This window comes from Scyliorhinus torazame, chromosome 24, assembly GCF_047496885.1.
Source record: "Scyliorhinus torazame isolate Kashiwa2021f chromosome 24, sScyTor2.1, whole genome shotgun sequence".
NCBI classification, from domain to species: Eukaryota; Metazoa; Chordata; class Chondrichthyes; order Carcharhiniformes; family Scyliorhinidae; genus Scyliorhinus; species Scyliorhinus torazame.
The window spans coordinates 18,725,650-18,750,492 of NC_092730.1; the positions used below are offsets into that span (position 1 = coordinate 18,725,650).

General features: G+C 53.5%; 2 protein-coding genes across 2 annotated transcripts in view; both read left to right on the forward strand.

Moving 5' to 3' along the window:
• LOC140400210 (neurexin-2-like) overlaps positions 1-24,843 on the forward strand; it is a 2,085,493-nt gene that overhangs the window by 570,490 nt on the left and 1,490,160 nt on the right. The gene's annotated exons all lie outside the window — the stretch shown is intronic.
• LOC140399949 (potassium channel subfamily K member 2-like) overlaps positions 22,602-24,843 on the forward strand; it is a 55,059-nt gene continuing 52,817 nt past the window's right edge. The window contains exon 1 of the mRNA XM_072489437.1: positions 22,602-22,927. The gene's annotated coding sequence lies outside the window, so the exon portion shown is untranslated. The remainder of the gene's footprint in view (positions 22,928-24,843) is intronic.

Here is a 24,843-nt window from a genome sequence, read left to right on the forward strand (position 1 = left end):
AAATAAGGAGGGTTGGAGGGACTGGAGGAGGTTACAGAGATAGGGAGTGTTGTAGGGGTTGGAGGAGGTTACAGAGATAGGGAGGGTTGTAGGGGTTGGACGAGGTTACAGAGATAGGGAGGGTTGTAGGGGCTGGAGGAGGTTACAGAGATAGGGAGGGTTGTAGGGGTTGGAGGAGGTTACAGAGATAGGGAGGGTTGTAGGGGCTGGAGGAGGTTACAGAGATAGGGAGGGGTGTAGGGGCTGGAGGAGGTTACAGAGATAGGGAGGGTTGTAGGGGCTGGAGGAGGTTACAGAGATAGAGAGGATTGTAGTGACTGGAGGAGGTTACAGAAAGAAGGAGGGTTGGAGGGACTGGAGGAGGTTACAGAGACAGGGAGGGTTGTAGGGTTTGGAGGAGGTTACAGAGATAGGGAGGGTTGTAGGGGTTGGAGGAGGTTACAGAGATAGGGAGCGTTGTAGGGATGGAGGAGGTTACAGAGATAGGGAGGGGTGTAGGGGCTGGAGGAGGTTACAGAGCTAGGGAGGGTTGTAGGGGTAGGAGGAGGTTACAGAGATAGGGAGTGTTGTAGGGGCTGGAGGAGGTTACAGAGATAGGGAGAATTGTAGGGACTGGAGGAGGTTACAGAAATAAGGAGGGTTGGAGGGACTGGAGGAGGTTACAGTGATAGGGAGGGTTGTAGGGGTTGGAGGAGGTTACAGAGATAGGGAGAGTTGTAGGGGTTGGAGGAGGTTACAGAGATAGGGAGGGTTGTAGGGGCTGGAGGAGGTTACAGAGATAGGGAGGGTTGTAGGGGTTGGAGGAGGTTACAGAGATAGGGAGGGTTGTAGGGGCTGGAGGAGGTTACAGAGATAGGGAGGGTTGTAGGGACTGGAGGAGGTTACAGAGATAGGGAGGGTTGTTGGGGCTGGAGGAGGTTACAGAGATAGGGAGGATTGTAGGGACTGGAGGATGTTACAGAAATAAGGAGGGTTGGAGGGACTGGAGGAGGTTACAGAGATAGGGAGGGTTGGAGGAGGTTACAGAGATAGGGAGGGTTGTAGGGGTTGGAGGAGGTTACAGAGATAGGGAGCGTTGTAGGGGCTGGAGGAGGTTACAGAGATAGGGAGGGTTGTAGGGACTGGAGGAGGTTACAGAGATAGGGAGGGTTGGAGGAGGTTACAGAGATGGGGAGAGTTGTAGGGGCTGGAGGAGGTTACAGAGATAGGGAGGGTTGTAGGGACTGGAGGAGGTTACAGAGCTAGGGAGGGTTGTAGGAGGGTTGTTGGAGGTTACAGAGAATGTGAGGGTTGTAGGGACTGGAGGAGGTTACAGTGACAGGGAGGGTTGTAGGGACTGGAGGAGGTGACAGAGATAGGAAGGGTTGTAGGAGGGTTGTTGGAGGTTACAGAGATAGGGAGGGTTGTAGGGACTGGAAGAGGTTACAGAGGTAGGGAGGATTGTAGGGACTGGAGGAGGTTACAGAGATAGGAAGGGTTGTAGGGACTGGAGGAGGTTACAGAGATAGGGAGGGTTGCAGGGCTGGAGGAGGTTACAGAGATAGGGAGGGTTGTAGGAACTGGAGGAGGTTACAGAGATAGGGAGGGTTGTAGGGACTGGAGGAGGTTACAGAGATAGGGAGGGTTGTAGGGGCTGAAGGAGGTTACAGAGATAGGGAGGGTTGTAGGGGCTGAAGGAGGTTACAGAGCTCGGACCGAGTGACGGATTTGAATACCAGGATTAGAATTGCAAATTGAAGATGCTGCCAGATGGGGAACCGGTGTAGGTCAGAGGGCACAGTGGGTGATGGGTAAGCGGGATGTCGAGGCGAGGGCACCGCGTTCCAGGAGAAGTGAAGTTTTTCCGGAGGCTGGTAGATGGGATGCCGGGCGGGAGAGCGTTGAGAAAGTCCGGCCTGCGCGTAACAAGGGCCTGACTGAGGCCTACCCTCGAATTGACATCTGGTTTCGAGGAAATCCCCTCCCTTACGCTGCATGTCTGAGGAAACCAATCCCAGATTTTCCCCTTTAACGGCGGCTGGGATCTGCGCTCCTTGTCATCTCCCTCTCTCTCTCTCTCTCTCTCTCTCATTCCCTCCCTCCCTTTGAAAAATCTGCCGATGATCTAAGATCGAGGCAGGATTGTCGCCTGAGTGGAGTTGGGTTATTTTAGGGTTGGGAGAGATTTTGGCAGAGCTGGAGCTTGACAAACCGGCTGGGCGAGGAGCCCAGCGGCGGCTGGGATGGAGGGAATTCTCTGCCGTGGTTTTGGGGGGGGTGGGAGGTGGGCGGGGGGGGGGGGGGCGCGTGCGGGAGAGACATGGCAGCTCCCAGAGACGCCTCGGCGTTGGGGGGGAGGCGGGGGGGGCAGACAGGCGTGTCACCAGCGCTTGGAGTCCCGTTCACACCACGGAGCAGGCACGGGTAGGCCTCAGGCTGGCTCCAGCCCCGAAACGTAGGCCCCTCCCCACTGTCTCCTCGCCCACCCGCGCGAAGCCCTGCGGGAGAGCCCTTTGACCGGATTCACCGAATCCTGGGATGGTTACACCGGAGAAGAGGGCCATTCTGCCCTCGGATTCTGTGCTAGATCTCTGCATGAACAACTCGACAATTCCCCCCTCGCTGCCCTCTCCCGCTCCCATCCAGTTTCAGCATTTTGGATTCCTCTGCGGCACTCGCATCCTGGCCGTCTCACAAGCAGCGCTCCCTCAGTACTGACCCTCTGACAGTGCAGGACTCCCTCAGTACTGACCCTCTGACAGTGCAGCACTCCCTCAGTACTGACCCTCTGACAGTGCAGGACTCCCTCAGTACTGACCCTCTGACAGTGCGGCACTCCCTCAGTACTGACCCTCTGACAGTGCGGCACTCCCTCAGTACTGACCCTCTGACAGTGCGGCGCTCCCTCAGTACTGACCCTCTGACAGTGCGGCGCTCCCTCAGTACTGACCCTCTGACAGTGCGGCGCTCCCTCAGTACTGACCCTCTGACAGTGCAGCGCTCCCTCAGTACTGACCCTCTGACAGTGCAGCGCTCCCTCAGTACTGACCCTCTGACAGTGCGGCGCTCCCTCAGTACTGACCCTCTGACAGTGCGGCGCTCCCTCAGTACTGACCCTCTGACAGTGCAGCGCTCCCTCAGTACTGACCCTCTGACAGTGCAGCACTCCCTCAGTACTGACCCTCTGACAGTGCAGCACTCCCTCAGTACTGACCCTCTGACAGTGCAGCACTCCCTCAGTACTGACCCACTGACAGTGCAGCACTCCCTCAGTACTGACCCTCTGACAGTGCGGCGCTCCCTCAGTACTGACCCTCTGACAGTGCGGCACTCTCTCAGTACTGACCCACTGACAGTGCAGCACTCCCTCAGCACTGACTCTCTGACTGTTCAGCACTCCCTCAGTACTGACCCTCTGACAGTGCAGCACTCCCTCAGTACGGATCCTCTGACAGTGCAGCACTCCCTCAGTACTGACCCTCTGACAGTGCGGCACTCCCTCAGTACTGACCCTCTGACAGTGCGGCACTCCCTCAGTACTGACCCTCTGACAGTGCAGCGCTCCCTCAGTACTGATCCTCTGACAGTGCAGCACTCCCTCAGTACTGACCCTCTGACAGTGCAGCACTCCCTCAGTATTGACCCTCTGACAGTGCGGCAATCCCTCTGTACTGACCTTCTGACAGTGCAGCACTCCCTCAGTACTGACCCTCTGACAGTGCGGCACTCCCTCAGTAATGACCCTCTGACAGTGCGGCACTCCCTCAGTATTGACCCTCTGACAGTGCAGGACTCCCTCAGTATTGACCCTCCGACAGTGCAGCACTCCCTCAGTACTGACCCTCTGACAGTGCAACACTCCCTCAGTATTGACCCTCTGACAGTGCAGCACTCCCTCAGTACTGACCCTCTGACAGTGCAGCACTCCCTCAGTACTGACCCTCTGACAGTGCAGCGCTCCCTCAGTACTGACCCTCTGACAGTGCGGCACTCCCTCAGTACTGACCCTCTGACAGTGCAGCACTCCCTCAGTACTGACCCTCTGACAGTGCAGGACTCCCTCCGTACTGAGCCTCCGACAGTGCAGCACTTCCTCAGTACTGACCCTCTGACAGTGCAGCGCTCCCTCAGTACTGACCCTCTGACAGTGCAGCACTCCCTCAGTACTGACCCTCTGACAGTGCAGCACTCCCTCAGTACTGACCCTCTGACAGTGCGGCACTCCCTCAGTACTGACCCTCTGACAGTGCGGCACTCCCTCAGTACTGACCCTCTGACAGTGCAGCACTCGCTCAGTACTGACCCTCTGACAGAGCAGCACTCTCTCAGTACTGACCCTCAGACAGTGCAGCACTCCCTCAGTACTGACCCTCTGACAGTGCGGCACTCCCTCAGTACTGACCCTCTGACAGTGCAGCACTCCCTCAGTACTGACCCTCTGACAGTGCAGGACTCCCTCAGTACTGACCCTCTGACAGTGCGGCACTCCCTCAGTACTGACCCTCTGACAGTGCGGCACCCCCTCAGTACTGACCCTCTGACAGTGCGGCACCCCCTCAGTACTGACCCTCTGACAGTGCGGCACTCCCTCAGTACTGACCCTCTGACAGAGCAGCGCTCCCTCAGTACTGACCCTCTGACAGAGCAGCGCTCCCTCAGTACTGACCCTCTGACAGAGCAGCACTCCCTCAGTACTGACCCTCTGACAGAGCAGCACTCCCTCAGTACTGACCCTCTGACAGTGCGGCACCCCCTCAGTACTGACCCTCTGACAGTGCGGCACTCCCTCAGTACTGACTCTCTGACAGTGCGGCACTCCCTCAGTACTGACCCTCTGACAGTGCGGCACTCCCTCAGTACTGACCCTCAGACAGTGCAGCACTCCCTCAGTACTGACCCTCTGACAGAGCAGGACTCCCTCAGTACTGACCCTCTGACAGTGCGGCACTCCCTCAGTACTGACCCTCTGACAGTGCGGCACCCCCTCAGTACTGACCCTCTGACAGTGCGGCACCCCCTCAGTACTGACCCTCTGACAGTGCGGCACTCCCTCAGTACTGACCCTCTGACAGAGCAGCGCTCCCTCAGTACTGACCCTCTGACAGAGCAGCGCTCCCTCAGTACTGACCCTCTGACAGAGCAGCACTCCCTCAGTACTGACCCTCTGACAGAGCAGCACTCCCTCAGTACTGACCCTCTGACAGTGCGGCACCCCCTCAGTACTGACCCTCTGACAGTGCGGCACTCCCTCAGTACTGACCCTCTGACAGAGCAGCACTCCCTCAGTACTGACCCTCTGACAGAGCAGCACTCCCTCAGTACTGACCCTCTGACAGTGCGGCACTCCCTCAGTACTGACCCTCTGACAGTGCGGCACTCCCTCAGTACTGACCCTCTGACAGTGCAGCACTCCCTCAGTACTGACTCTCTGACAGTGCGGCACTCCCTCAGTACTGACCCTCTGACAGTGCGGCACTCCCTCAGTACTGACCCTCTGACAGAGCAGCACTCCCTCCGCTCTGTCACTCACATCTGGATTTGTGCTGTCTGATTCAATCACACGGCCTCCTTCCTTGGAGAAGTGTGCGCTGCTCACTGATCCGTGGACTGAGTGGAGTAGTAATCGAGGCATTAGAACCCCATTCACTTGAGTAATCACTGCTGCAGGACGTTAATTAGTTTTCATGGATCTGCCTGCCTCTGTGTTCCGTTGTCTGACTCGGCAAAGGACAGGCCCTCCCTATTGTACCCTCCCAGCCACAGAGGGCTTTCAATTCTCTTTCCATGTTTGTCAGCTAATCTACCAGGGCGATAAATTCACCGAGAGCTTAGTGGCGACCAACGCAGATCGATGATCTATGAATCATGTTTTACACACACACACACACACACGCACACACACTCCCGGCCTCCTCTCTCTCCCTCTCCGAGCTGTCTGTGTTGAAGCAGTATTGATCCCGTGGCACCATTTTACCCGCAGCCCCTCGCCACCCCTGCCTCCAGCCCTACGCGGTGCTCGAGGGGGGGGGGGGGGGGGGGGTCACACCCGGCCAGTGACCCAGGGCCGGGATCGAACCCGGGTCCTCAGCGCCGTGAGGCAACAGTGCTAACCACCGTCCCTCACCGCCCTGATCTCCGCCATTGTCAAGGCTAGCGTCGTATTCCAGATTCGAGCCGCTACATTCCGTGCCGTCACTCTCCGGGGACTGGGCAAAGGTGCCTGGAATCCTAGTTGGTTTAAAAAAATATATATTTAATCACATTTTTCAACAAATTTTCAACAAAACCACCCCCCCCCCCCGCCCACTACAAAAAGAAGAACCAAGAAGAAACCAGAACTGAACAAGCAGAAATTATACATTGGATTTCCCCCATATACAATAACCCCCCCATATAACATTTAAAAACACAAATAGGGACAAAAAAAACCCAGCCTCACCCAAACGCCACCCCAAAAGACTCCCCCCCCCCCCGCCCTTGGGCTGCTGCTGCTGCTGACCTCCTCCTAACGCTCCGCGAGCTAGTCTAGGAACGGTTGCCACCGCCCGAGGAACCCCTGCACAGACCCTCGCAAGGTAAACTTTACCCTCTCCAGCTTGATGAACCCTGCCATGTCGTTTATTCAGGCTTCCACGCTGGGGGGGCTTCGCATCTTTCCATAGTAGCAAAATCCTCCGCTGGGCTACCAGGGACGCAAAGGCGAGAATACCGGCCTCTTTCGCCTCCTGCACTCCCGGCCCGTCCGATACCCAAAATAAAGCACGGGGTTAGATACAGAGTAAAGCTCCCTCTACACTGTCCCCATCAAACACTCCCAGGACAGGTACAGCACGGGGTTAGATACAGAGTAAAGCTCCCTGTACACTGGCCACATCAAACACTCCCAGGACAGGTACAGCACGGGGTTAGATACAGAGTAAAGCTCCCTGTACACTGGCCACATCAAACACTCCCAGGACAGGTACAGCACGGGGTTAGATACAGAGTAAAGCTCCCTGTACACTGTCCCCATCAAACACTCCCAGGACAGGTACAGCACGGGGTTAGATACAGAGTAAAGCTCCCTCGACACTGTCCCCATCAAACACTCCCAGGACAGGTACAGCACGGGGTTAGATACAGAGTAAAGCTCCCTCTACACTGTCCCCATCAAACACTCCCAGGACAGGTACAGCACGGGGTTAGATACAGAGTAAAGCTCCCTGTACACTGGCCACATCAAACACTCCCAGGACAGGTACAGCACGGGGTTAGATACAGAGTAAAGCTCCCTCTCCACTGTCCCCATCAAACACTCCCAGGACAGGTACAGCACGGGGTTAGATACAGAGTAAAGCTCCCTGTACACTGGCCACATCAAACACTCCCAGGACAGGTACAGCACGGCGTTAGATACTGAGTAAAGCTCCCTCTCCACTGTCCCCATCAAACACCCCCAGGACAGGTACAGCACAGGTTTAGATACAGAGTAAAGCTCTCTCTACACTGTCCCCATCAAACACTCCCAGGACAAGTACAGCACGGGGTTAGATACAGAATATAGAACATAGAAAATAGAACGATACAGTGCAGTACAGGCCCTTCGGCCCACGATGTTGCACCGAAAGAAAAGCCATCAACCTACACTATGCCATTATCATCCATATGTTTATCCAATAAACTTTTAAGCACCCTTTACACTGTCCCCCATCAAACACTCCCAGGACAGGTACAGCACGGGGTTAGATACAAAGTAAAGCTCCCTCTACACTGTCCCCATCAAACACTCCCAGGACAGGTACAGCAAGGGGTTAGATACAGAGTAAAACTCCCTCTACACTGTCCCCATCAAACACTCCCAGGACAGGTACAACACGGGGTTAGATACAGAGTAAAGCTCCCTCTACACTGTCCCCATCAAACACTCCCAGGACAGGTACAGCACGGGGATAGATACAACGTAAAGCTCCCTCTACACTGTCCCCATCAAACACTCCCAGGACAGGTACAGCACGGGGTTAGATACAGAGTAAAGCTCCCTCTACACTGTCCTCATCAAACACTCCCAGGACAGGTACAGCACGGGGTTAGATACAAAGTAAAGCTCCCTCTACACTGTCCCCATCAAACACTCCCAGGACAGGTACAGCACGGGGTTAGATACAGAGTAAAGCTCCCTCTACACTGTCCTCATCAAACACTCCCAGGACAGGTACAGCACGGGGTTAGATACAAAGTAAAGCTCTCTCTACACTGTCCCCATCAAACACTCCCAGGACAGGTACAGCACGGGGTTAGATACAAAGTAAAGCTCCCTCTACACTGTCCCCATCAAACACTCCCAGGACAGGTACAGCACAGGGTTAGATACAGAGTAAAGCTCCCTCTACACTGTCCCCCATCAAACACTCCTAGGACAGGTACAGCATGGGGTTAGATACAGTGTAAAGCTCCCTCTACACTGGCCCCATCAAAGACTCCCAGGACAGGTACAGCACGGGGTTAGATACAGTGTAAAGCTCCCTCTATACTGTCCTCATCAAACACTCCCAGGACAGGTACAGCATGGGGTTAGATACAGAGTAAAGCTCCCTCGACACTGTCCCCCATCAAACACTCCCGGGACAGGGACAGCACGGGGTTAGATACAGAGTAAAGCTCCCTCTACAGTGTCCCCCATCAACACTCCCAGACAGGTACAGCACGGGGTTAGATACAGAGTAAAGCTCCCTCTACACTGTCCCCATCAAACACTCCCAGGACAGGTACAGCACGGGGTTAGATACAGAGTAAAGCTCCCTCTACACTGTCCCCCATCAAACACTCCCAGGACAGGTACAGCACGGGGTTAGATACAGAGTAAAGCTCCCTCTACACTGTCCCCATCAAACACTGCCAGGACAGGGACAGCACGGGGTTAGATACAGAGTAAAGCTCCCTCTACACTGTCCCCCGTCAAACACTCCTAGGACAGGTACAGCACGGGGTGAGATACAGTGTAAAGCTCCCTCTACACAGTCCCCATCAAACACTCCCAGGACAGGTCCAGCACGGGGTTAGATACAGAGTAAAGCTCCCTCTACACAGTCCCCATCAAACACTCCCAGGACAGGTCCAGCACGGGGTTAGATACAGAGTAAAGCTCCCTCTACACTGGCCCCATATAACACTCCCAGGAAGGTACAGCACGGGGTTAGATACAGAGTAAAGCTCCCTCTACACTGGACCCATCAAACACTCCCAGGACAGGTACAGCACGGGGTTAGATACTGAGTAAAGCTCCCTCTCCACTGTCCCCATCAAACACCCCCAGGACAGGTACAGCACGGGGTTAGATTACAGAGTAATGCTCCCTCTACACTGTCCCCATATAACACTCCCAGGAAGGTACAGCACGGGGTTAGATACAGAGTAAAGCTCCCTCTACACTGGCCCCATCAAACACTCCCAGGACAGGTACAGCACGGTGTTAGATACTGAGTAAACCTCCCTCTCCACTGTCCCCACCAAACACCCCCAGGTCAGGTACAGCACGGGGCTAGATACAAAGTAAAGCTCTCCCTACACTGTCCTCATCAAACACTCCCAGGATAGATACAGCACGGGGTTAAATACAGAGTAAAGCTCCCTCTACACTGTCCCCATCAAACACCCCCAGGACAGGTACAGGACGGGGTTAGATACAGAGTAAAGCTTCCTCTACACTGTCCCCATCAAACACTCCCAGGACAGGTACAGCACGGGGTTAGATACAGTGTAAAGCTCCCTCTACACTGTCCTCATCAAACCCTCCCAGGACAGGTACAGCATGGGGTTAGATACAGAGTAAAGCTCCCTCTACACTGTCCCCCATCAAACACTCCCGGGACACGGACAGCACGTGGTTAGATACAGAGTAAAGCTCTCTCTACAGTGTCCCCCATCAAACACCCCCAGGACAGGTACAGCACGGGGTTAGATACAGAGTAAAGCTCCCTCTACACTGTCCCCATCAAACTCTCCCAGGACAGGGACAGCACGGGGTTAGATACATTGTAAAGCTCCCTCTACACTGTCCTCCGTCAAACCCTCCCAGGACAGGTACAGCACGGGGTTAGATACAGTGTAAAGCTCCCTCGACACAGTCCCCATCAAACACTCCCAGGACAGGTACAGCACGGGGTTAGATACAGAGTAATGCTCCCTCTACACTGGCCCCATCAAACACTCCCAGGACAGGTACAGCACGGTGTTAGATACTGAGTAAACCTCCCTCTCCACTGTCCCCATCAAACACCCCCAGGTCAGGTACAGCACGGGGCTAGATACAGAGTAAAGCTCTCCCTACACTGTCCTCATCAAACACTCCCAGGATAGATACAGCACGGGGTTAAATACAGAGTAAAGCTCCCTCTACACTGTCCCCATTAAACACTCGCTGTACAGGTACAGCACAGGGTTTGATACAGTGTAAAGCTCCCTCTACACTGTCCCCATCAAACACCCCCAGGACAGGTACAGGACGGGGTTAGATACAGAGTAAAGCTTCCTCTACACTGTCCCCATCAAACACTCCCAGGACAGGTACAGCACAGGGTTAGATACAGAGTAAAGCTCCCTCTACACTGGCCCCATCAAACACTCCCAGGACAGGTACAGCACGGGGTTAGATACAGAGTAAAGCTCCCTCTACAATGTCCCCATCAAACACTCCCAGGACAGGTACAGCATGGGGTTAGATGCAGAGTAAAGCTCCCTTAAGACTGTCCCCATCAAATACTCCCAGGACAGGTACAGCACGGGGTTAATACAGAGCAAAGCTCCCTCTACACTGTCCCCATCAAACTCTCCCGGGACAGGTACAGCACGGGTTAGATACAGAGTAAAGCTCCCTCTACAGTGTGCTCATCAAACACTCGCAGGACAGTTACAGCATGGGGTTAGATACAGAGTAAAGCTCCCTCTTCACCGTCCCCATCAAACAATCCCTGGACAGGGACAGCACGGGGTTAGATACATTGTAAAGCTCCCTCTACACTGGCCCCATCAAAGACTCCCAGGACAGGTACAGCACGGGGTTAGATACAGTGTAAAGCTCCCTCTACACTGTCCTCATCAAACACTCCCAGGATAGGTACAGCACGTGGTTAGATACAGAGTAAAGCTCCCTCTACACTGTTCCCATCAAACACCCCCAGGACAGGTACAGCACGGGGCTAGATACAGAGTAAAGCTTCCTCTACACTGTCCCCATCAAACACTCCCAGGACAGGTACAGTATGGGGTTAGATACAGTGTAAAGCTCCCTCTACACTGTCCTCATCAAATCCTCCCAGGACAGGTACAGCATGGGGTTAGATACAGAGTAAAACTCCCTCTACACTGTCCCCATCAAACACCCCCAGGTCAGGTACAGCACGGGGTTAAATACAGAGTGAAGCTCCCTCTACGCTGTGTCCATTAAACATTCGCTGGACAGGTACAGCACAGGGTTTGATACAGTGTAAAGCTCCCTCTACACTGTCCCCATCAAATACTCCCAGGACAGGTACAGCACGGGGTTAGATACAGAGTAAAGCTCCCTCTACACTGGACCCATCAAAGACTCCCAGGACAGGTACAGCATGGGGTTTGATAGAGTAAAGCTCCCTCTCCACTGTCCCCGTCAAACACCCCCAGGACAGGTACAGCACGGGGTTAGATACAGAGTCAATCTCTCTCTACACTGTCTTCATCAAACACTCCCAGGACAGGTACAGCAGGGGGTTAGATGCAGAGTAAAGCTCCCTCAAGACTGTCCCCATCAAATACTCCCAGGACAGGTACAGCACGGGGTTAAGACAGAGCAAAGCTCCCTCTGCACTGTCCCCATTAAACACTCGCTGGCCAGGTACAGCACGGGGTTAGATACAGAGTAAAGCTCCCTCTACACCGTCCCCATCAAACAATCCCTGGACAGGGACAGCACGGGGTTAGATACATTGTAAAGCTCCCTCTACACTGGCCCCATCAAAGACTCCCAGGACAGGTACAGCACGGGGTTAGATACAGTGTAAAGCTCCCTCTACACTGTCCTCATCAAACACTCCCAGGATAGGTACAGCACGTGGTTAGATACAGAGTAAAGCTCCCTCTACACTGTCCCCATCAAACACTCCCAGGACAGGTACAGCACGGGGTTACATACAGTGTAAAGCTCCCTCTACACTGTCCCCATCAAACACTCCCAGGACAGGTACAGCACGGGGTTAGATACAGAGTAAAGCTCCCTCTACATTGTTCCCATCAAACACTCCCAGGACAGGGACAGCACAGGGTTAGATACAGAGCAAAGCTCCATCTACACTGTCCCCATCAAACACTCCCAGGACAGGTACAGCATGGGGTTACATACAGTGTAAAGCTCCCTCTACACAGTCTCCATCAAACACTCCCAGGACAGGTACAGCACGGGGTGAGATATAGAGTAAAGCTCCCTCTCCACTTTCCTCATCAAACACTCCCAGGACAGATACAGCACGGGGTTAGATACAGTGTAAAGCTCCCTCTACACAGTCTCCATCAAACACTCCCAGGACAGGTACAGCACGGGGTTAGTTACAGAGTAATGCTCCCTCTACACTGTCCCCATATAACACTCCCAGGAAGGTACAGCACGGGGTTAGATACAGAGTAAAGCTCCCTCTACACTGGCCCCATCAAACACTCCCAGGACAGGTACAGCACGGTGTTAGATACTGAGTAAACCTCCCTCTCCACTGTCCCCATCAAACACCCCCAGGTCAGGTACAGCACGGGGCTAGATACAAAGTAAAGCTCTCCCTACACTGTCCTCATCAAACACTCCCAGGATAGATACAGCACGGGGTTAAATACAGAGTAAAGCTCCCTCTACACTGTCCCCATCAAACACCCCCAGGACAGGTACAGGACGGGGTTAGATACAGAGTAAAGCTTCCTCTACACTGTCCCCATCAAACACTCCCAGGACAGGTACAGCACGGGGTTAGATACAGTGTAAAGCTCCCTCTACACTGTCCTCATCAAACCCTCCCAGGACAGGTACAGCATGGGGTTAGATACAGAGTAAAGCTCCCTCTACACTGTCCCCCATCAAACACTCCCGGGACACGGACAGCACGTGGTTAGATACAGAGTAAAGCTCTCTCTACAGTGTCCCCCATCAAACACCCCCAGGACAGGTACAGCACGGGGTTAGATACAGAGTAAAGCTCCCTCTACACTGTCCCCATCAAACTCTCCCAGGACAGGGACAGCACGGGGTTAGATACATTGTAAAGCTCCCTCTACACTGTCCTCCGTCAAACCCTCCCAGGACAGGTACAGCACGGGGTTAGATACAGTGTAAAGCTCCCTCGACACAGTCCCCATCAAACACTCCCAGGACAGGTACAGCACGGGGTTAGATACAGAGTAATGCTCCCTCTACACTGGCCCCATCAAACACTCCCAGGACAGGTACAGCACGGTGTTAGATACTGAGTAAACCTCCCTCTCCACTGTCCCCATCAAACACCCCCAGGTCAGGTACAGCACGGGGCTAGATACAGAGTAAAGCTCTCCCTACACTGTCCTCATCAAACACTCCCAGGATAGATACAGCACGGGGTTAAATACAGAGTAAAGCTCCCTCTACACTGTCCCCATTAAACACTCGCTGTACAGGTACAGCACAGGGTTTGATACAGTGTAAAGCTCCCTCTACACTGTCCCCATCAAACACCCCCAGGACAGGTACAGGACGGGGTTAGATACAGAGTAAAGCTTCCTCTACACTGTCCCCATCAAACACTCCCAGGACAGGTACAGCACAGGGTTAGATACAGAGTAAAGCTCCCTCTACACTGGCCCCATCAAACACTCCCAGGACAGGTACAGCACGGGGTTAGATACAGAGTAAAGCTCCCTCTACACTGTCCCCATCAAACACTCCCAGGACAGGTACAGCATGGGGTTAGATGCAGAGTAAAGCTCCCTTAAGACTGTCCCCATCAAATACTCCCAGGACAGGTACAGCACGGGGTTAATACAGAGCAAAGCTCCCTCTACACTGTCCCCATCAAACTCTCCCGGGACAGGTACAGCACGGGTTAGATACAGAGTAAAGCTCCCTCTACAGTGTGCTCATCAAACACTCGCAGGACAGTTACAGCATGGGGTTAGATACAGAGTAAAGCTCCCTCTACACCGTCCCCATCAAACAATCCCTGGACAGGGACAGCACGGGGTTAGATACATTGTAAAGCTCCCTCTACACTGGCCCCATCAAAGACTCCCAGGACAGGTACAGCACGGGGTTAGATACAGTGTAAAGCTCCCTCTACACTGTCCTCATCAAACACTCCCAGGATAGGTACAGCACGTGGTTAGATACAGAGTAAAGCTCCCTCTACACTGTTCCCATCAAACACCCCCAGGACAGGTACAGCACGGGGCTAGATACAGAGTAAAGCTTCCTCTACACTGTCCCCATCAAACACTCCCAGGACAGGTACAGTATGGGGTTAGATACAGTGTAAAGCTCCCTCTACACTGTCCTCATCAAATCCTCCCAGGACAGGTACAGCATGGGGTTAGATACAGAGTAAAACTCCCTCTACACTGTCCCCATCAAACACCCCCAGGTCAGGTACAGCACGGGGTTAAATACAGAGTGAAGCTCCCTCTACGCTGTGTCCATTAAACATTCGCTGGACAGGTACAGCACAGGGTTTGATACAGTGTAAAGCTCCCTCTACACTGTCCCCATCAAATACTCCCAGGACAGGTACAGCACGGGGTTAGATACAGAGTAAAGCTCCCTCTACACTGGACCCATCAAAGACTCCCAGGACAGGTACAGCATGGGGTTTGATAGAGTAAAGCTCCCTCTCCACTGTCCCCGTCAAACACCCCCAGGACAGGTACAGCACGGGGTTAGATACAGAGTCAATCTCTCTCTACACTGTCTTCATCAAACACTCCCAGGACAGGTACAGCAGGGGGTTAGATGCAGAGTAAAGCTCCCTCAAGACTGTCCCCATCAAATACTCCCAGGACAGGTACAGCACGGGGTTAAGACAGAGCAAAGCTCCCTCTGCACTGTCCCCATTAAACACTCGCTGGCCAGGTACAGCACGGGGTTAGATACAGAGTAAAGCTCCCTCTACACCGTCCCCATCAAACAATCCCTGGACAGGGACAGCACGGGGTTAGATACATTGTAAAGCTCCCTCTACACTGGCCCCATCAAAGACTCCCAGGACAGGTACAGCACGGGGTTAGATACAGTGTAAAGCTCCCTCTACACTGTCCTCATCAAACACTCCCAGGATAGGTACAGCACGTGGTTAGATACAGAGTAAAGCTCCCTCTACACTGTCCCCATCAAACACTCCCAGGACAGGTACAGCACGGGGTTACATACAGTGTAAAGCTCCCTCTACACTGTCCCCATCAAACACTCCCAGGACAGGTACAGCACGGGGTTAGATACAGAGTAAAGCTCCCTCTACATTGTTCCCATCAAACACTCCCAGGACAGGGACAGCACAGGGTTAGATACAGAGCAAAGCTCCATCTACACTGTCCCCATCAAACACTCCCAGGACAGGTACAGCATGGGGTTACATACAGTGTAAAGCTCCCTCTACACAGTCTCCATCAAACACTCCCAGGACAGGTACAGCACGGGGTGAGATATAGAGTAAAGCTCCCTCTCCACTTTCCTCATCAAACACTCCCAGGACAGATACAGCACGGGGTTAGATACAGTGTAAAGCTCCCTCTACACAGTCTCCATCAAACACTCCCAGGACAGGTACAGCACGGGGTTAGTTACAGAGTAAAGCTCCCTCTACACTGTCCCCATCAAACACCCCCAGGACAGGTACAGCACGGGGTTAGCTACAGAGTAAAGCTCCCTCTACACTGTCCCCATCAAACAGTCCCAGGACAGGTGCAGCACGGGGTTAGATACAGAGTAAAGCTCCCTCTACACTGTCCCCCATCAAACACTCCCAGGACAGGTACAGCACGTGGTTCGATACAGAGATAAGCTCCCTCTACACTGTTCCCATCAAACACTCCCAGGACAGGGACAGCACAGGGTTAGATACACAGCAAAGCTCCCTCTACACTGTCCCCATCAAACACTCCCAGGACAGGTATAGCACGGGGTTACATACAGTATAAAGCTCCCTCTACATTGTCCCCATCAAACTCTCCCAGGACAGGGACAGCACGGGGTTAGATACAGAGTAAAGCTCCCTCTACACTGTCGCCATCAAACACTCCCAGGACAGGTACAGCACGGGGTTAGATACAGAGTAAAGCTCCCTCTACACTGTCCCCCATCAAACACTCCCAGGACAAGTACAGCACGAGATTAGATACAGAGTAAAGCTCCCTCTACACTGTTCCCATCAAACACTCCCAGGACAGGGACAGCAAGGGGTTAGATACAGAGTAAAGCTCCCTCTACACTGTCCCCATCAAACACTCCCAGGACAGGTACAGCACGGGGTTAGATACAGAGTAAAGCTCCCTCTACATTGTTCCCATCAAACACTCCCAGGACAGGGACAGCACAGGGTTAGATACAGAGCAAAGCTCCCTCTACACTGTCCCCATCAAACACTCCCAGGACAGGTACAGCACGGGGTTTCATACAGTGTAAAGCTCCCTCTACACAGTCTCCATCAAACACTCCCAGGACAGGTACAGCACGGGGTTAGATACAGAGTTAAGCTCCCTCTCCACTTTGCTCATCAAACACTCCCAGGACAGATACAGCACGGGGTTAGATACAGGGTAAAGCTCCCTCTACACTGTCCCCATCAAACACTCCGAGGACAGGTACAGCACGGAGTTAGATACAAATTAAAGCTCCCTCTACACTGTCCCCATCAAACACTCCCAGGACAGGTACAGCACAGCGTTAGATACAGAGTAAAGCTCCCTCTACACTGGCCCCATCAAAGACTCCCAGGACAGGTACAGCATGGGGTTTGATAGAGTAAAGCTCCCTCTCCACTGTCCCCATCAAACACCCCCAGGACTGGTACAGCACGGGGATAGATACAGAGTAAAGCTCCCTCTACACCGTCCCCATCAAACACTCCCAGGACAGGGACAGCACGTGGTTAGATACAGAGTAAAGCTCCCTCTACACTGTCCCCAATCAAACACTCCCAGGACAGGTACAGCACGGGGTTAGATACAGAGTAAAGCTCCCTCTACACTGTCCCCATCAACACTCCCAGGACAGGTACAGCACGCGGTTATATACAGAATAAAGCTCCCTCTACACTCTCCCCCATCAACCACTCCCAGGACAGGTACAGCACGCGGTTAGTTACTGAGTAAAGTTCCCTCTACACTGTCCCCATCAAAAACTCCCAGGACAGGTACAGCACGGGGTTGGATGCAGAGTAAAGCTCCCTCTACACTGTCCCCCATCGAACACTCGCAGGACAGGTACAGCCCGGGGTTAGATACAGAGTAAAGCTATCTATACACTGTTCCCATCAAACACTCCCAGGACAGGTACAGCACAGCGTTAGATACAGAGTAAAGCGCCCTTTACATTGGCCCCATCAAAGACTCCCAGGACAGGTACAGCATGGGGTTTGATAGAGTAAAGCTCCCTCTCCACTGTCCCCATCAAACACCCCCAGGACAGGTACAGCACGGGGTTAGCTACAGAGTAAAGCTCCCTCTACACTGTCCCCATCAAACACCCCCAGGACAGGTACAGCACGGGGTTAGCTACAGAGTAAAGCTCCCTCTACACTGTCCCCATCAAACAGTACCAGGACAGGTACAGCACGGGGTTAGATACAGAGTAAAGCTCCCTCTACACTGTCCCCCATCAAACACTCCCAGGACAGGTACAGCACGTGGTTCGATACAGAGTAAAGCTCCCTCTACACTGTTCCCATCAAACACTCCCAGGACAGGGACAGCACAGGGTTAGATACAGAGCAAAGCTCCCTCTACACTGTCCCCATCAAACACTCCCAGGACAGGTACAGCACGGGGTTACATACAGTGTAAAGCTCCCTCTACATTGTCAACCATCAAACTCTCCCAGGACAGGGACAGCACGCGGTTAGACACAGAGTAATGCTCCCTCTACACTGTCGCCATCAAACACTCCCAGGACAGGTACAGCACGGGGTTAGATACAGAGTAAAGCTCCCTCTACATTGTTCCCATCAAACACTCCCAGGACAGGGACAGCACAGGGTTAGATACAGAGCAAAGCTCCCTCTACACTGTCCCCCATCAAATACTCCCAGGACAGGTACAGCACGGGGTTACATACAGTGTAAAGCTCCCTCTACACAGTTTCCATCAAACACTCCCAGGACAGGTACAGCACGGGGTTAGACACAGAGTAAAGCTCCCTCTCCACTTTCCTCATCAAACACTCCCAGGACAGATACAGCACGGGGTTAGATACAGAGTAAAGCTCCCTCTACACTGTCCCCATCAAACACTCCGAGGACAGGTACAGCACGGGGTTAGATACAGAGTAAAGCTCCCTCTACACTGTCCCCATCAAACACTCCGAGGACAGGTACAGCACGGGGTTAGATACAAATTAAAGCTCCCTCTACACTGTCCCCATCAAAGACTCCCAGGACAGGTACAGCACAGCGTTAGATACAGAGTAAAGCTCCCTCTACACTGGCCACATCAAAGACTCCTAGGACAGGTACAGCATGGGGTTTGATAGAGTAAAGCTCCCTCTCCACTGTCCCCATCAAACACCCCCAGGACAGGTACAGCACGGGGTTAGCTACAGAGTAAAGCTCCCTCTACACTGTCCCCATCAAACACTCCCAGGACAGGTACAGCACGGGGTTAGATACAGAGTAAAGCTCCCTCTACACCGTCCCCATCAAACACTCCCGGGACAGGGACAGCACGGGGTTAGATACAGAGTAAAGCTTCCTCTACACTGTCCCCAATCAAACACTCCCAGGACAGGTACAGCACGGGGTTAGATACAGAGTAAAGCTCCCTCTACACTGTCCCCATCAACACTCCCAGGACAGGTACAGCACGCGGTTATATACAGAATAAAGCTCCCTCTACACTGTCCCCCATCAAACACTCCCAGGACAGGTACAGCACGCGGTTAGTTACAGAGTAAAGTTCCCTCTACACTGTCCCCATCAAAAACTCCCAGGACAGGTACAGCACGGGGTTGGATGCAGAGTAAACTCCCTCTACACTGTCCCCCATCGAACACTCGCAGGACAGGTACAGCCCGGGGTTAGATACAGAGTAAAGCTATCTCTACACTGTTCCCATCAAACACTCCCAGGACAGGTACAGCACGGGGTTAGATACAGAGCAAAGCTCCCTCTACACTGTCCCCATCAAACACTCCCAGGACACGTACAGCACGGGGTTAGATACAGAGTAAAGCTCCCTCTCCACTGTCCCCATCAAACACTCCCAGGACAGGTACAGCACGGGGTTAGATAGAGAGTAAAGCTCCCTCTACACTGTCCCCCATCAAACACTCCCAGGACAGGTACAGCACGGGGTTAGATGCAGAGTAAAGCTCCCTCTACACTGTCCCCATCAAACACTCCCCGGGGCTGGACCGCGCTCCATGACTATAGGATGTCAACGTGAAGGAGGCACAGAGTCACATGAGAATTTCGAAACTGTTGATGGGACACTTGCTTCTGGGGGCGTTGCGTGGTGTGTGTACTCCCACCCTCCCCCGCTCACGAGGGAGCCACTCTACTGAGGGACCTCGTGCGTAAGGGCGATTCCTCTCAGCTCAAATGTTTTTTTGTTTTATAAATTTAGAGTACCCAATTAATTTTTTCCCCAATTAAGGTGCAATTTGGAGTGGCCAATGCACCTACCCTGCACATATTTTGTGTTGTGGGGGTGTGTCATGTGAGAGTACCTTGAAGAAATGGGTGTTTATCAGTGATGTCAGAGAGTGGGTGGAGCTGGGCTGTCTGTCAGCTTTTTACTTTCGTTTTTGAGCAGGCTGCAGGGTGTGTTTTAGTTTCGTTTTCAGTGTTGGAGCTGAAGCCAGACAGAGCAGGTGCACTGTTGATCTCTCTGCCATGAAAAGACTATCTCTTGATCATTTGGTGAATTCAGAATTATAAATGTTCTCAGTAGTGAATGTAAACCTGACGTGCTTCTGTTTAAAGGTGTTTCTTTTGTGTTCTGGATGTTGTTTGAGAAGTTATTAAGGATTACTTAGTGTTGTATTCATTGGGGATTGTATTTGAATTGATGGTTGCTAAGATGTTAACTGTATGTTTTAAAAAGGTTAACTTGAGTTCATAGAATAAACATTGTTTTGTTTTAAAAAATACTTTTCCATTTCTGCTGTCCCACACCTGGAGAGTGGGCCGTGCGTTCCCCATCACCACAATCTCGTAAAAGTTGTGGGTCAGGGGAACTCCATGATACACTTTGGGGTTCTCTAAACTCTGGCCCATAACAGGTGAAGCCCACGCAAACACGGGGAGAATGTGCAAACTCCACACGGACAGTGACCCAGGAGGTCAAATGTTAAAGGACAGGCTCTGCATTTCACTAGCGCCTTCCACCACCTCAGACCCCTTGAGTGACTCCCTTCCTGACACATGGTCACTGTCATAATGTAGGAAACACAACAGCCACTCTCTGCACAGCAAGACATCACCAACAAAATATGATAATGGCCCAGATCAGTACTGACCCTCTGACAGTGCAGCACTCCCTCAGTACTGACCCTCTGACAGTGCAGCACTCCCTCAGTACTGACCCTCTGACAGTGCGGCACTCCCTCAGCACTGACCCTCAGAGAGTGCAGCGTTCCCTCAGTACTGACCCTCTGACAGAGCGGCACTCCCTCAGTACTGACCCTCTGACAGTGCAGCACTCCCTCAGTACTGACCCTCTGACAGTGCAGCACTCCCTCAGTACTGACCCTCTGACAGTGCAGCGTTCCCTCAGTACTGACCCTCTGACAGTGCAGCACTCCCTCAGTACTGACCCTCTGACAGTGCGGCACTCCCTCAGTACTGACCCTCTGACAGTGCAGCACTCCCTCAGCACTGACCCTCTGACAGTGCAGTACTCCCTCAGTACTGACTCTCTGACAGTGCGGCACTCCCTCAGTACTGACCCTCTGACAGTGCAGCGCTCCCTCAGCACTGACCCTCAGAGAGTGCAGCGTTCCCTCAGTACTGACCCTCTGACAGTGCAGCGCTCCCTCAGTACTGACCCTCTGACAGTGCGGCACTCCCTCAGCACTGACCCTCAGAGAGTGCAGCGTTCCCTCAGTACTGACCCTCTGACAGTGCAGCACTCCCTCAGCACTGACCCTCTGACAGTGCGGCACTCCCTCAGCACTGACCCTCAGAGAGTGCAGCGTTCCCTCAGCACTGACCCTCTGACAGTGCAGCACTCCCTCAGTACTGACCCTCTGACAGTGCAGCACTCCCACAGTACTGACCCTCTGACAGTGCGGCGCTCCCACAGTACTGACCCTCTGACAGTGCGGCGCTCCCTCAGTACTGACCCTCTGACAGTGCGGCACTCCCACAGTACTGACTCTCTGACAGTGCAGCACTCCCTCAGTACTGACCCTCTGACAGTGCAGCACTCCCTCAGTACTGACCCTCTGACAGTGCGGCACTCCCACAGTACTGACTCTCTGACAGTGCGGCACTCCCTCAGTACTGACCCTCTGACAGTGCAGCACACCCTCAGTACTGACCCTCTGACAGTGCGGCACTCCCTCAGTACTGACCCTCTGACAGTGCGGCACTCCCTCAGTACTGACCCTCTGACAGTGCGGCAGTCCCTCAGTACTGACCCTCTGACAGTGCAGCGCTCCCTCAGTACTGACCCTCTCACAGTGCAGCACTCCCTCAGTACTGACCCTCTGACAGTGCGACACTCCCTCAGTACTGACCCTCTGACAGTGCAGCACTCCCTCAGTACTGACCCTCTGACAGTGCAGCACTCCCTCAGTACTGACCCTCTGACAGTGCGGCACTCCCTCAGTACTGACCCTCTGACAGTGCGGCGCTCCCTCAGTACTGACCCTCTGACAGTGCAGCACTCCCTCAGTACTGACCCTCTGACAGTGCAGCACTCCCTCAGTACTGACCCTCTGACAGTGCGGCACTCCCTCAGTACTGACCCTCTGACAGTGCGGCACTCCCTCAGTACTGACCCTCTGACAGTGCGGCACTCCCTCAGTACTGACCCTCTGACAGTGCAGCACTCCCTCAGTACTGACCCTCTGACAGTGCGGCACTCCTTAAGTACTGACCCTCTGCCAGTGCAGCACTCCCTCAGTACTGACCCTCTGACAGTGCCGCACTCCCTCAGTACTGACCCTCTGACAGTGCGGCACTCCCTCAGTACTGATAGTACGGCACCCCTCAATGCAGCAGCCAATCCCCAGCGCACGAGCTACCTGGACTGAGTAGGCCACTCTTCCCCTCTGTATGTGCTGGCCCCTTCGCCTCCCCTCAAGCCCAGCTCCGTGAACTGAGAATAATAGAGTTTTCTTGTTTCCATTCAGCCCTTCCCCCCACCTTCCCGCGTGCACACACAGACTTTATCCTCAATGCAGTTGCCAAGAACTGGAGGCAGCTTTTGAAGGGAGTGTTTGAGACGAAGCTGCTTTAATTAATTTTAAACACTCGCCTATCGGGACAGAAGTCTGCAGGAACTGTGTTTTAAACACAGCTGATGTGCTTCAAACTGCAGCCCGGCAGGGAACAAATCAGGATTTGAAAGAAGGTGTTTCATTGATCATTCTGAATTGGCGTACTGTGACAGGCGTTTCTTTCTACTGCAGGCGATGGCTTCCGACTCGGCATAGTCGACAATCGAACAGCTGTTTGGCCAAGGGTCCAGTCTGGACTTGCCTTCAATCCCCTCGCCGTGGGTGGGAGACCCCGATCGCACCAATCTCGTGCCCCTCAAAGGAGTTCCTCTGCCGGTAAGATCGCTCGTCCCCTCCCTCCTCCTTTGGCGCCCCCCCCCCCCCCCCCCCCCCCACCCCACCCACCCACCCACCCCCCACAGCCCCCATCGCTCACTGTCGGAGGGGTTGCATGAGCCGACTGCTGTCTGCCGCCCTGCCTCGGCACCATCTCTGCTCCCATCGCGAGGCACCTCAACCATGCCATTCCCCAGTTAGGACACGTTCGATCGGTCGGTTCCGGGTGTGTGTGTGTGTGTGTGTGTGAATGAGTGTGTGTGAGAGAGAGTGTGTGTGAGAGAGAGTGCGTGTGTGCGTGTGAGTGTGTGTGTCTGAGAGAGAGAGTGTGTGAGTGAGAGAGTGTGTGTGAATGAATGTGTGTGTCTGAGAGAGAGTGTGTGTGAGAGAGTGTGTCTGTGAATGTGTGTGAGAGAGAATGTGCGTGAGAGAGAGAGTGTGTGTGTGTGAATGAATGTGAGTGTGTCTGAGAGAGAGAGGGAGCGTGTGAGAGAGAGTGTGTGTGTGTGAATGTGTGTGAGAGAGAACGTGCGTGAGAGAGAGAGTGTGTGTGTGTGTGAATGAATGTGAGTGTGTCTGAGAGAGAGAGGGAGCGTGTGAGAGAGTGTGTGTGTGTGTGAATGTGTGTGAGGGAGAATGTGCGTGAGAGAGAGAGTGTGTGTGTGTGAATGAATGTGAGTGTGTCAGAGAGAGAGAGAGCGTGTGAGAGAGAGTGTGTGTGTGTGAATATGTGTGTGAGAGAGAACGTGTGTGTCAATGAGTGTTTGAGAGAGTGTGTGTGTGTGAGGGAGAGAGTGTGTGTGAGAGAATGTGTGTGTGGGAGAGAGTGTGTATGTGGATGAGTTTGTGAGAGAGTGTGTGTGTGTGAGGAAGAGAGTGTGTGAGAGAGAGTGTGAGAGAGAATGGGTGTGTCCGAGACAGAGAGTGTGGGTGTGTGTGTCTGAGAGGGGGAGTGTGTGTGTGAATGAATGTGTGTGTGTATTTCTGAGAGAGAGAGTGTGTGTGTGCGCAAATGAGTGTGTGTGTCTGAGAGGGAGAGTGTGTGTCTGAGAGGGAGAGTGTGTGTGTGAGAGTGAGAGAGTGTGTGAGAGAGAATGTATGTGAGAGAATGTGTCTGTGTGTGAGTGTGTGTGTGAGTGAGAGTGTGTGCGTGTCTGACAGAGAGTGTGTGAGAGAGTTTGTGTGTGAGAGAATGTGTGTGTGTGAGTGTGTGTCTGAGAGAGAGGGAGTGTGTGTGTGAATGAGTGTGTATGAGAGAGAGAGTGTGTGTGTTTTTGAGAGAGTGTGTGCGAGAGTATGTGAGTGTGTCTAGTTGGCTGTCCCTCTCTGCACAGGGCGGCACGGTGGCACAGCGGTTAGCACTGTGCCTTCCCACCGCCAGGGTCCCAGGTTCGATTCCCGGGCTTGGGTCACTGTCTGCGCGGAGTCTGCACGTTCTCCCCGTGTCTGCGTGGGTTTCCTCTGGGCGCTCCGGTTTCCTCCCACAAGTCCCCGAAAGACGTGCTTGTTGGGTGAATTGGACATTCTGAATTCTCCCTCCGCGTACCCGAACAGGCGCCGGAATGTGGCGACGAGGGGATTTTCACAGTAACGTCATTGCGGCGTTAATGTAAACCTACTTGTGACGATAATAAAGATGATTATATATTATTCACGCTTTGTGTGTGTGTGTGTGAGTGAGGGCGAGTGCGTGAGGGTGTGTGTGAGGGTGAGGGGGCTGAGTGCCTGAGGGTGAGTATGTGAGGATGACCCACCCATTCTGGTGTCCCTGAATAGCCTGGAATCGGTTGGCCCAGTCAAATGCCTCCTTCCTGGTTTGCCTTAGTGTCTGGGCCCCTTCCACTCATTGAGGCAGTTTGGTCTGTACAGAGAGAAGCTGGTATATTCATTAGACTTCCTCCCTCTGACCTGGGGAT